Source organism: Crotalus tigris, unplaced genomic scaffold (genome assembly GCF_016545835.1).
Source record: "Crotalus tigris isolate CLP2741 ecotype Arizona unplaced genomic scaffold, ASM1654583v1 scf7180000017785.2122318, whole genome shotgun sequence".
Classification (NCBI taxonomy): Eukaryota; Metazoa; Chordata; class Lepidosauria; order Squamata; family Viperidae; genus Crotalus; species Crotalus tigris.
The window spans coordinates 888,221-902,462 of NW_024096634.1; the positions used below are offsets into that span (position 1 = coordinate 888,221).

The window sequence follows — 14,242 nt, forward strand, 5'->3', positions numbered from 1 at the left end:
CATCCCCAAGGACAGTCAAAACACTGAAGATCTATGACACTGTACTACTGACAGTACTAAATAACCCAAGGGCTTCTTTAATTGGATCACATTAAGGAAACATGATGCCTCCCTGCTTTGCCGAATACACTCGCTAATCAAAATGCAGATTGTTAAGTGCACATGAGATATCCCAGTTTAGGGAAGACCATGCAGTTCCTAGTGCTGGAACAGGCCACCCAAGGCCTCCCCTGATTCACTGAGATACTTCATGCTCACTTACAATCCCTTGTGGTCCCCATAGTTGCTTCTCCCCCCATATCATGCCCTGGGTTTGAGGCACTGAGCCTACTTTGTTAGCCTCCCGGATTCCACTTGCTCCTCCCCATTCCATTTCCCATCGCTTATTTACTTTTCGAAGATCTCCAGAGTTCCAGAAGAGACTGACCCACGAGGCAGAAAAGCTGAAGTCTTTTATTCAGATGCGGTGAATGTGAGATCTAAGGAAAACAGCTTCACCAACATCTGAATAAAAGACTTTGGCTTTTCTTCCATGAGGCCAGTGTCCCTGCTAAATTCATTTGGGCCCATCCTGAGCAGCATGAGAAGCCTCCTGCTTGCTGCTGGTTGGCTGCCTTGAATGAGTATCTTCAGGGATTGGGCCATGGCAGCCAATCAATGTAGAGCTACCATGTTTCCCAAAAGACCCGGTCTTACTTTTTTTTCCTCCAAAAGAGGCACCAGGTCTTATTTTGGGGGGCAAGTCTTTTCCACTCACCTCACGGTCACAGCACTGACAGCCCCCTGCAGGCGGCCCACTTCTTCTGCAGCTGAAGCTGCAGCTTCATTCTGCAGCTGAGAATGGAGCTCAGGCCTGCATTTCACAGTCAGATGCCTTTCCTGAAAGCCTGTGCAGCTGAGAACCAAGCTATTGATTCAATCCATATTTTGGTTCTTGGGTACACAGGCCTACTGGAAAAGCCTCTGGTGGTGAAATGCAGGCCCGAATTCCAGTCTCAGCTGCAGAAGAAGTGGGATGGCTGGGGGGTGGGCTGTTGTTGCTGCCACCGTGAGTTGAGTGGAAAAGATCCATTCAGACCTGCATTTTGCCATCAGAGGCCTTTCCAGAAGGCCTGTGCAGCCAAGAACTGAGCTACAGATTGAATCCATAGCTCGGTTCTCAGCTGCACAGGCCTTCAGGAAAGGCATCTGATTGTGAAATGCAGGCCTGAGCTTTATTTTAACTGCAGAATGAAGCTGCTCCTTCGGCCAAAGAGGAAGTGGGCCGGTGAGGCAAGTGTCAATCCATGGGAGGCCTGGTTGCAATGGTAAGCTCCACACCCACCCTAGCTTGATTTTTAGGCATGTGTCTTGCCCCAAAACTAGGGCTTATTTTGGAGTAGGGCTTATATTAGGCCCACCCCCCAAAAATCAACCTAGGGCTTATTTTTGGGGTAGGCTTTACTTTCAGGGAAATATGGTAGCAGTTCAGCCTGATGAAACAAAGGAAACAAACTTCGTGTTGATTAGTTGCCATGCCCCAATCCCAGAAGACAGCTAGCAAAGCAGGTCCAGTGCCTGTGGAGACCCAGAGGGGCAAAATGGGGGGTGGTGGTCATAAGGGCAAACAACCACTGTGGTGCTGCAACATACATAACTTTGGGACTGGATTGTAAGTACTTTTGGGGGGGGGGTCATAATTTTGAACGGTCACTGATTGAACTGTTGTAACTTGAGGAATACCTGTAATTCATGGATAAAAATTAGCTAAAGATGAATTTGAGGAAGGTGGGTAAAGAATCAAAGCTATACCCAACTATATGCATCACATTCACTTTTCCAGCCTCTATCCTTAGCTGTTCCCATTAACCAGGCAAACTTTGCTATTAGTCAATCAGAAGTCAGCTGATAAAAAGTTTCAGTTTAAAATACTCAAACTTGAGGTGGAGCTTCTGCATGCTCAGAAATTGCTACCCAAAGTTTATTCTATATTCTAGCAGTATAATTTCTCATTGTTATTTTTCTAAATTTGAGGATTTTTTTATCAGAATGGTAAACTAACAGTTCAAGAAAAGCCAATTTTTTAAAAAAATGTTTCTCTGTTACTTGCAGGGCATAATTTAAAAGATGGGTGCATGCCTTTCATTTGGTTGAGAACCATGCCAAATTTTACCTGCGATCAGGATCATTTATGAATTTTCTGACTTGGTTTCTAACTTGCTTTAACCTTTCTTCTTTTGTGTACTTCAAGTATCAACAGTCAGTGCTATGACTGTAATATGCTAAGTTCAGATGAAGCTGGCAGCAATCTTTAGTTAAACTGGTTTTATTACAAGTACAAGATCACTATCTGCTATAAACAAGTCTGGCTTTCTCCTGGTTCTGTTATTTTAGGAACTGTTAGAACTGTTTCTCTTTTGCAATACAAACCATCCCTTCTTAAAGGTAATTTATTTCTTATCTCAGTGTACAACACCTGGTTGATATAGCTTAAAGTATTATATAAATTGTATATATAATGCAATTTAGCATATACCCATTGTATTAATTTATCTTAATGCATAAAATTAGTAGGACATAAATGTAGTTTATAAAATTTAGTGACTCAATGTAACTCTCTGAAATATTTTTCTAGTGTAGCAGTAAATATTTTTTCTCAGAAATAGAAAAGCAGAAAAGGCAGAGTAATTTTTTTCTCACATTCTATGCTATTGCATGAAAATATTTAGAGTATGATGATCAAGCATTCTGGATTAAATATTTTATCTCTGGTCCATTAAAATATCAATGTTTTCTTCTTGCTTTATAAATTGGGCTTTTGGTATTATATAACTGAACTCATGAGCAAAACAAGACTAACATATTGATGCATTGTTGAATAGAGAAATCAGTAAGGCTTTTTTGTTTTTAAGTAAAAATATTAAGTAGAAGTGTTCTTTGTTCAATGGAGACAGATCCTCTCATGGACCATTATCTTTAGGTATACCTAAAGAACTTAAACATATAATCAAGGCAAATTAATCTGATAATTAAATTCTGAAAATGTGAAGACTTTCTAGGAATGAAATTTCTAGGAGATAATAGTTTTATACTGCCAATGTATTGTGAAATTAGTTTGAGCTGACATTTCCTCAACTCCATATTTTTTAGGCAGAGAACACCTACTACTACTACTACTACTACTACTACTACTACTACTACTACTACCAATGCCTATTACTATTATTTCTTATTGGAGTGTTGTTACTTTAATGAGTTTTTAATTTTGAATGTTAAGATTTTAAGTAGAACTTTGTTATTTCATTCTCTATACATTCTCTGTTCTTTGACCAAATCAGATATATACACAACAATACATTCAAATGGTAGTATATTAAATGTATTTCAATATACATATGATAGTATATTGAATGTATTGAAATAAGTAGATAAAATTACTACATTTTCTACTGCTCCTATTCCAGAGTATACTAGTAACAGGCACTTAATACAGATTTTCCCCCTCACTGTTGGAAATGCAGCCTCAAATTGGAAGGTAAAATTGAATATTGCATTATTCCTTCCTCTTCCAGGCCATTCCCAGAGACTGGTTCTTATATGACAGGACAAGTAGGATGTCAGAAATAATCAAAAATTATGTATACGGATTTTGTGCTTTCTTTCCAAAAATAGTTTATTGTACACAGTACTTCCTGGATTTGTGACCTGGACTATGCTAAGGTGTTATAATTATTTCTTATATTACTCATCTTGAAATTAACAAATAGATCCAATCCATCTATTTTGTTTGAAAAATGTTCACATATCTATCTATCTATCTATCTATCTATCTATCTATCTATCTATCTATCTATCTATCTATCCCACCCACCCACCCACCCACACACACACACACACCTACCTACCTACCTACCTTTCTCTCCATTTCTCATTAAACAAGCTCCCAACAAATAGCTCAAGGAAAAAGCACTAGGACAAATTTTGAAGTGACCCTAGCTATTCTCTGGGGTCCCTATATGTGTCAAGGGACATAAAATTTCTAACATACAAATTTATTTCAGTAGCTCATATAACCTCATGCCATTGTAACTCTATATATTTTTGTTATTTCTGATCTGAAGTTATTGAGATGTACTGCTTTGAATATTTTCTGCTCTGATTGTGTCTGTGAGCCTACAGATGTAGTTTTTTGTTGTTTTTCAGAAATATCCTTCTATATCTGAGTGTTCACAATATGTTTTGCTCCTATCCACAGCAGTTCAAATATTGATTTAATCTTTCTACCTTGTAATTTCACTTTTATTATTTTTTCCTATAATCTTGTTTTACTTAAAGTTTTAATTAGCTAGCTGTCTCTAAAACAATTGTCTAATTAAGTGTTTTTCATTTGAATCTATATAGTGCCAATTATAACAGAGGCCTTGAAAAAAGAATTCTCCTCTGATGAATACGAGGAAATAGAAATATTAAAATTAATGTACTAGAAAGAGGAAAAGATTTTGAGTGAAAATCTGATTCCTGAAAATAAGATAAAAATATGAAGAAATAATTTGTTCTGCTTGCAGTCTTTTCCTTAAACTAATATATAGGCAAATAACAAAGATCAATGTTTTTATATAGCAAATGCAATATATGCATCTGTACACATGTATGTCCAGCTTACAAGTTTCTCATTTATGTTTAATCAGTTAAAACAGAGAATCCAGCAATTTTACCAGGAGTTATTTATGTATACTGCACTTAAGAAACTACATTCCCTGCTGCTAATCTTTTTCCTCTTATGAAGGGGCTTTTAGAATTACCATCATAAATACATAAGCACTGGAAACTTATATAAAAGTGTAGGGAATATTGCAATTGGTGTGCTAAAAGCTGTGTTCATTCAAGATTACTTCAATTATTTCAATCAACACTGGTTACTTTTCAAAACCCATATTTCCTCAAGGTGGCTTTCAATATAAAAACATTAAAACAACAAATTAAAAATGCACATTACATTAAAACATTTTTTTAAAAAAAACAATATCAGCAAAATTAAACAGTAGCACTATCGTACTTTTAACTCAGAAAGAACAATGGTGCTTTATAGCCATCTTAAAGAAAATCATAGCAGTGGTCTGCCATATTTATCTCTTGTCTATTCAAGAATGGAACAGCAACAAAAAAACTAAGTACAGTGCTATAACAGACAATCAAAAGATCCCTTTGGTTGTGCTTATAGACACATTTGGAATTTTGAGAACATGTTATAGGCACCCTTACAAAATGGTGGAAAGAATAAATTTAATCCATTCAGAAGGAGCTATCAAGGACATCATAGCCATTTCTACTTATAGCAGATGCTTATTTTTGGTGGCTCCTTAATATTCTAATTTATTTGTCCTTTTTCTGAGCAGATAAGGATTCTTCCAAAAAAACCTGAGCCATACAATTTGATTTATTATCATACATTTTATAAATTTATTGGAGACATAGGGGCACTTTTAAAAATAAAGATGGAGATGGATACTGATGCTTTTTTTAAAAAAAATGTTAAAAGTCAGATGAGAAAGTGACCCTGGCAGGACCTGCTAAGGTAGTGTCTGTAAGCAGATTGATACTTAAAATATACTGACCATATTTCATATTCACAATACCTTGTGGTAAGATGGCCAGCAAACAAATTTTATAATAAATATTTGTATCATGTCTTCTCACAATAGTAGGCATTTAAGCAGACAGAAGATTTGGCATGATATTTCCTGTTCAATCCCCTGTAAGAAAAATCAGATATTTTTTTCCTTCTTTCTGATAAGGTGAGCATTTGTTCTGAACTTTAGAGGAGAGCCTTTGTGAATAATGGTGCCTATTTATCTATTTGTATTTGCATGCTTTCAAACTGCTAGGTTGGCAGGAGCTAGATGGGAAGGTAACAGCCCTACATGATGTCATGTTGATCACATGACGATGGAAATATCTTTGGACAGCACTGGCTCAATGGCCTTGAAACGAAATGAGTACTGCCCCCTAGAGTCAAGAATGACTAGCGGAGTAAAATTTGCAGCGACTTCTTCACCTTTTATTCATGAACAATATTAATGGTGAGTGTTGTGTATTGAACCAATTTCTAATGGCAGTTATAAGCTGTTAACTGAATATGTTTAAATCAAGTCTCTAACTGTGTATTGTTACAAGCCTGCACATTAGGTGGCAAATAGTGCTTTAAATTCATTGGTTGCCGCCTAGTGGCAGTCCAGTATAAATAGAAGCCAAGCGGCTGTTAGATTGCTTCTGTGTTTATTCAATAAAGAGCTGTTGCCTAACCTTCAGTGTGATCACTGCCTCACCAATCCCAGTATTTAACAGCAAGCATTTGTTCTTTCTCGGGGTAGAGAAAAAAATTGGGTGAGTTTACATTTTTATGCAATCTGCCTAATACATACATCTTAAACTACAATACAAATTAAAATGCAAAGATTACCCTTTAGTTGTACTTTTGTAATAGTGTTTTTACAAATATCCTGAGTAGATGTACAAAAAAGTTAATAGCATTTATGAAATCAGCCCAAATAAATTAAATTATAAAATGGGAGCATGTTGATTATCATCTCTATATTTTCTGGAGGAAACTTTTTTTAAGCCTTAATCTACCATTTATTTTTGATTTTGGTAACTTGTCAAATTTTTTCAACTTACTGTTGAAAGTCCTTTTATTTGGACTTTGGACTTTGGATCATGACCAAGGTTTTTGTCATTTTTTTTTTTTTACTTTTTATCCTGTTTTACCATAAATATGGTTGCACGACCTTTAATTTCTTCATTCAGTCTCATTGTAATGATATTCACTCAGTGGTATACTACAGTTACAAGCTGGATGTTATTTATTATAGAATAGAGCTGGAAGGGACCTTGGAGGTCTCCTAGTCCAACTCCCCACTTAAGCTGCAGAACCTATACCATCTCAGACAAGTGTCTGTCTAGCCTCTTCTTAAAAAATCTCTAGTGATGGAGCTCCCACAATTTCTGGAGGCAAGCTGTTCCACTGGTTAATTGTCCTCACTGTCAGAAAGTTTCTCCTTTCTAGGTTGTGTCTCTCTTTGTTCAGTTTCCAACCATTGTCTCTTGTCCTGTCCTCTGGTGCTTTAGTGAATAATGTGACCTCCCCTCTGCCTTGTGGCAGCCCCTCAGATACTGAAACACTGCTATCATGTCTCACCTATTTCTTCTTTTCTTAGTCAAACCCAAGTCGCGTAGCCGTTCTTTGTATGTTTTAGTCTCCAGGCCTTTGATTATCTTAGTTGCTCTTCTCTGAATTTTTTCCAAACTCTCAACATCTTTTTTGTGATATAATGACTAAAATTGGTTGCAATATTCCAGGTGTGGTCTTACTAGGATTTTATAAACCTGTACTAATACTCCGTGTGATCTTGATTCTATGCCTCTGTTTATACAACCCAGGATTGTATTAGCTTTTTGGGCTGCTGCAGCACACTGCTGGCTCATTGTCAATCCTAAAGAGGAAAACAACTCAAGAAGCATGGGAAACTTGTTATAACTAGTAGCCAGCATGGGTTTATCAAAAACAGATCATGCCAAATCAACCTTATTTCATTCTTCAATAAGGTGACTAAACTAATAGACCAGTGAAATTCTGTGGACATAGTATACTTGGACTTTAGTAAGGCATTTGATAAGGTAGACCACAACCTAGTCCTTGGTAAGCTCGAAAAAGGTGGAATAGACAACATCACCACCAGATGGATCTGTAGCTGGCTGGCAAACTGTACTCAACGAGTAGTCCTCAATGGCACTACATCTACATGTAAAGAAGTAAGCAGTGGGTACCACAAGGTTCCCAGTATTCTTCAATATCTTCATAAATGACTTAGATGAGGGAACTGAAGAGGAACTCATCAAATTTGCAGATGACACCAAACTGGTAGGAGTAGCCAACACTCCAGAAGGCAAACTCAGGATCCAAAAAGATCTTGACAAACGTGAACAATGGGCCCGGTCCAACAAAATGAGTTTCAATGTGGAGAAAAGCAAAGTTTACATTTAGGCAGGAAAAATCAAAGGTACAAGTACAGACTGGGCTAGACCTTATACAAGAATCACAGACCTAAAATATAGGTGACATACAAGAAAATCATGGTAACCAATTAATATGTTTATTGAGGAATTCTGGGATGGTCAGTAATCAGTCAGGATTTTAAAAGATTATATAGGGCACAAAATTTCTTTGTGCAAAATATTAACCACAGAAACCAAAATATCATAAAACTAACAGCACTGGTAAATCATACACTGAATTCTTCATTTCCATTTTAATAGTATAGAGTTTTTTCCTTAGTCCTGATTAATCTGCCATCATTATTAGATGTTAACAAACAAAGCTTGCCAAAATATAATTTGAAACTCATTACTGATCACTACCCTTATCTCCTCTAAAAATAAAAGGTATCATTTCCACAGACGAAGACAAGTTTTTTTTGATGAAGATGATGGCTGGCTATAGTACAACTATTGATATTTCTAAATGATTAAATCTGACCTCGCTGTTGTCTGCCACACCAAGAGCTCATTTTACATGAATCAACTTGGTTTTGCCAACTGCCTTTATTTAACCCACAGAGCTTGCAGGTTTTAAATGAAAGATGCCATAAGCTTCAAGGATGCATTAGTGCATGACAAAGAAGAGGATGAAGATAAAAAATAGCATATAGCTTTGATTTAAACCTGGAATCACCCAGATACTTGAGAAACGTTGCTATAAATAAAAGAAATGAAAACTTAAGTTTATTTCATTCAGTTTCTTAGCCACATCTAAGAGAGAGAAATACATGCATTTAATGTTAAATAAAGTTAAAAGAAATGGTATAATGAGTGATAATAAATAGAATGAAAATAGAAAGATTGCAGAAGAGACATATGGACCATGTATGAAAAACTATTAGAAAAGATTACTCTTCTAACAAAATAAATGGTAAGCATATAAGCACAGAGAACAGGAAAAGATGCTGAGAAAGACATTCAGAACAGCGGGGAAAAAATTATTTGTGAAATCCATTTCAAGGAAGTATAGAAGATGGGGAGAGTTGCAAACTGGATTTTTGTTTTGCAGACATTGAGAAATTTCTGAATGTTTATTGGATGCTGATTTGAAGAAATAATAAAATAAAGTTAATAGGCTTGAATTATGGAATATTTTGCATGAATATAGAGATTGGATGCTGAATGTACTAAAAGTGACGTGATAGAAGAAAAGCATGCATGGGATTAAATGGAAGCTTAGCAAGTAATTCAAAATTGAGAAGTAGCATAAAGATGTTTGCTGTCTTGGTTGATTAATGTATCTATGATTAATGTATAAGGAATTATTGTGGTAATTTGAAAGGTTGATAGGGAACATAAATGTGAAAGTCTTTCTATATAGATGTTTCTGGCTGAAAATCTGAATAATTTACAGTGAATATTGTATAGTTATATGATGCCACTGTCAGTATGGATCTTAAAATTAATGTATCTATTTATTTTATTTATTTAAATGTATTTCTTGTTCAAATCCAGTGACTAAAGTCATTGTGATTAGCAAGCAAAATGAAACAGATTTGTATATACAGATGAGAAAAAATACAGAAAAGATGTAACGTTGTCTCTCTTTATAGATTGCCTACTATAGGTGAAAAAATGCTGATAGGAAGGAGAACCTGATATTCCTCCATCTTTCTAAGATGATGCTGAATGACATTTGTTTGTATTCAATGTTTAGTGTTGTATTTTAGAAATCTTGCAATAGTTCTCATTCAAAATTGTGAAAAATATTTGCTTATGAAATTCTCATGGTTGCAAAAACTGTACTCTGGCATTTACAATGGCACATATGCCTTTCCTCTGGGACCATCAGCCATACACACCACTCACCACTTCCTGAGTGCAGGATTGGACAACTCTGTCCTCCTCCCATTCTCAGCCTATCACAAATGCACTCTTTGCCTGTGTTTTCCAGCTTTGATCCAAAGTTTCTGTTGGTTGCTGATTTCCATTCTGTCTTAGGTCCTTCTGATTAGATGGTCTGAAATGCTTCCTTTTCGTTTAATGACAGCCCCAGTTCCAATTGGTTGCAATACCTAGGAGTCATCCAGAGTTGCTGGGTTCCCATATTCTGCAATGGTTGGCAGCAGCTATCTTTAAAAGGAGCTGATCTAGTAATAGCCATGAACTCAATGACTTTCTCCACCCCATGCTTTCCCATCCCCTCTAGAAGTTCTTCACTCAATTAAACCCTTCCTTCTTTTTCAGTTTCTGCCCAACCTGGGTGATGTACCAAACAAGAACAGCTCAAGGATGGACATCCATGGAGAATTTACAACAGTGCTTCTCAAACTTGGCAACTTTAGATGTTTCTGGGAGATGATGTCCATACATTTTAAAGTTGTCAGGTTTGCACTAGAGTAATAGGACCTTTACTATGTTGGGAAGCTGTATAAAACAAAACACCAGCAGTATTACCATCTGTCACCTCCCATAATCAAATAAGCCTAAAAACACCACTAAGAAAATTCAGGAACAATTATTTTTCAATAAATTATACTTTGTTTTTTATAATTTAGGAATAGTTCTGAAGCATATCAAGAATAAGGTAGAAAAAATCTTTTTCATAAATACAGAATACTTTTGAGAAGTTTTGATGGAGGTTTTGGCACATTAACCTGAAAAAAATAAAGTATTCTAACATACTATTATTCTTTTAGTCTTCCATAGGGAAAAAATCTCCAGTATATCCATAAAGCACAAACCCTGGGGCAACAGATAATAATTATAACTAGTTTTTGTCATATATCCAATCCAGAAACATTCAGATTTTAAAAACATATGCCCACACTCGTACAAAGTTTTTGCATCATTTGGGGTTTTTTAGCCAAATATTATTTTATAATATGGTTAAAGTCCATATTATCCATCTTTTCTTCCAATTATATGATTAAATCACATACAAGAATAAAATTATATTAGATATAATGCTTTCATTAGATCTTACATGAGTGCTTTTCTTCAAAAATAGTTCTTTCATGAAGATCAAATATTTTGTCAAAGGTCAAAAAAAAGCTTTATAATGAGATATAATAATATACAGAGGAAAAATATCTATAAAAGTTAAGTTAAAAGTTTATAATTGTTTCTCAAAAAACAAATTAATAATTTAATAATAAATAGTTTATCAATGATTACATTATTGTCTAAATATTACATTTTAAAGTATTATTAATGATAATTAAATTAATGTTTAATAATTAAATTTCTCATTTGTATCTGCAAAAACAAAACCTCCATTATCTTGTGTTTGTATTTTCTTCTACCACTGAGTATCTGGATAGAAAGTTGTCGTGTCATATTATTTATCTCCTCAATGGCTAAATCCTCTGTGGTGATTTTGAATCATCATGGAACCTTTATCTCCTTAGCAGTCAAGGACAACCTAATTCCATCTTTTTTTTTTTTTTTTGGCAACTTTAAATCCAGCTACCAGCTTCTCAACCTATATCAACCTATTGTATGTGTGAAAAAATGCTTCAGGTATGGTTTGTATGCCTAGGAAACCATGTGACAATCTGCTTACCTTCTCTATTCCCTCAGAGTGTTCCTATACTATATCACACTACCTAGAGCAGGGGTAGGCAACCTTGGCTCTTTTATGACTCGTGGACTTCAACTCCCAGAATTCCTGAGCCAGCATGGCTCAGCTTGGAAACCTCTCCCTTTCCCCCCAACATGGCTGGCTCAGGAATTCTGGGAGTTGAAGTCCACGAGTCATAAAAGAGCCAAGGTTGCCTACCCCTAACCTAGAGTGACAACTTTTTTTGTGCTACAGAAACAGATTTAAAGGATAAAGGTTAATTTCAGTTTTCTATTTCAGTAGTATGTAGAGCCTGTCATTATGAGTTTTTCAGGCTCCTTTGGTATGCTGACCCTTGTTAAATTTAAGCACAGCTATCTCATTTGTGCTAGCAGATCCTAAATACAATGTAATTCTGAATGCAAACTTATATTGTACTGTCCTTGCCCTACAAGTCTTAAAGTTGCCAAGGTTGGACATCCCTGCATTAAAGAGCCCATAACACTGTGTAACCATTTCTGGCTTCTCTCTCTCCAACTGCTTAACTCAAATTAGTGTTTTCCTGAACCAATGTGCAAGTCCAAGTAAATGGGCAGTTGACAGGTACAGTGACAGGTACACACCAAATCTAATGCATTCTTGCCCATTTTAGATGCTGAACTGCACACCAACATCTTTCAATTTATTTTGTGGTTGCTTTGAATATATCCTGAATATATGTTGAGGAAGGCTGGACTGAAAGAAAATGAATGTGATTTTAAAACTGGAGGGAGAAGAATTAGTAACCTGAGCTAGCTACGCTGACACTGCCCCACAGCTGAAAATGCACATGATATGAAAACTCTAATAATGAAGGCTAAGGTTTATTTTGTGATATTGCTTGAAGAGGTTGATTTTTTTTCTAATAGTTGTATTAAGACTTTTAGATACAATAATAAAAGATGATACAAACTAAAAATGAATTTTATAAAAAGAGTGCAAAAAAGTAAATTTCCTTCAATAGGAAATTCTTATCCTGATCATGACAAATATAATCAATTTTATAATCTCTTCACCTAACTTTAATGAATAAAAATGTTTACCAAAGCTCAGAATCTTGCAAGATGAATATCTTCAATATTTCATGCATTTTCTAGCCAAATTATTCATTAATTGCCAAAACTATATATTTGACAATCCATTTAATACAGCGGCATTAAAATCTGCTGATGGACAAGCCTGATTGTGTTTCATTTCATGGAATCTGCTACAGGAGAAGTCTAGATTTGCTTTCAGTCTTGTAGCAAAAGCTTCTGTATAAACATCCATCTGTATTTTTTTTCCTGCTTTCTTTTGTTTATAATTTAGTAACTTCTGAGATACAGAGTCTGGGGATACTTTCAAGTCTACCATTTATTTTCAATACACAGTACATTTTTTTAACGAGTAATGTTTGAAATTGCCTTGTAATTTCCAGTACAAGAAGAGCAATGAAACCACTGTTCCATTCCCTTTGGGAAATCATCAAATTCTTTTTCTTTTCTATTTACACAGTATATACATTTTTGTTTCCTTCTTAATTTTTAAAGCCTCATTCAATTTTTTTCTTTATATATGATAACAAATTATTATTATTCAAAGTATCATTCAAGTTGTTCTCAAGTAGATGTTGTTGAATAACTTTTTCTGTAACATCTTCCTCTGGGAATACAAGATATCTGACATAATTGATTCAAAATCCCAATGCAATTCCCAGTATGGTTCCTCAAAGATATCTCTAGGCACTCTTATAAGTTACTTGTCTTATTATATTTTCAATATAAAAGACAATTTTTCTTTCCAACAAATATATTTATTCTTTAAAAATATTTTCAAAGTCCTAATACACACAATCAAATACTCCAAAATTTTCTGAGCTCTTAGTAGCCAAAACCTTATGTTGCTTGTTGTTGCTAATTATAAATTCTTAAATAATATAAAAATAGAATTTAATTTACTTATACTAAGGATTGAAGGCACACACCTGATATTTGCAATCATGTCAGTCTCAAGGTATCTAACTTCTTTGAGACAGTTAATAGGTAATTTCTGAAAGTGGTCAGTTAAGAAAATATGAAGTAGCATTCTTTGTGGATGGAGTAATTATGGTGAGCTCCTAGGTCTCCCCCTTCGTGAGACATCAATGTATTGAAATTTCCTTGCAAGAAGCAAACATAAGATAACAAGCAGGTGATATAATAATAATAATAATAATAATAATAATAATAATAATAATAATAATAATAATAATACTGGATAGTGGACGTGGCAGTGCCTGGAGACAGCAGAATAGACAAGAAAGAACTGGAGAAGATAACAAAATACAAAGACCTACAAATAGAAATAGAAAGACTGTGGCAAAAGCAAGCAAGGGTAGTACCAATAGTAATAGGCTCCTTGGGTGCAATCCCAAAACAACTGGAGCACCACTTGAACACCATTGGCATTGACAAATTCGCTATTAGTCAATTGCAAAAGGCGGCCTTACTAGGAACTGCTTCCATTCTGCGACGATATCTGTAATACCATCAAACATCCACATCCGCCTATCCCAGGTCCTGGGTAAGGACTCGATAGGTAGACAAAATGCCAAATCCAGTCTGAACATCTGGCTGACTGTGCGATGATCCATAATAATAATAATGATAA

At 35.2% G+C, this 14,242-nt stretch overlaps 2 long non-coding RNA genes across 3 annotated transcripts; one reads left to right on the forward strand and one right to left on the reverse strand.

The window, feature by feature from the left end:
* Nucleotides 1–952: 952 nt before the first annotated feature.
* LOC120307481 lies at nucleotides 953–12,082 on the forward strand. Of its 2 annotated transcripts, none has more exons than XR_005556560.1 (3): nucleotides 953–2,424; nucleotides 5,865–6,059; nucleotides 9,627–12,082. It is a non-coding gene; the product is annotated as an uncharacterized LOC120307481 (long non-coding RNA). The 2 variants fall into 2 exon arrangements; XR_005556559.1 differs by having other exon boundaries at nucleotides 962–2,424; nucleotides 10,261–12,082.
* Nucleotides 11,449–13,872, reverse strand: LOC120307483. Its single transcript, XR_005556562.1, has 2 exons — nucleotides 11,795–13,872; nucleotides 11,449–11,621 (listed from the first exon to the last, which is right to left on the reverse strand). It is a non-coding gene; the product is annotated as an uncharacterized LOC120307483 (long non-coding RNA).
* Nucleotides 13,873–14,242: the final 370 nt, after the last annotated feature.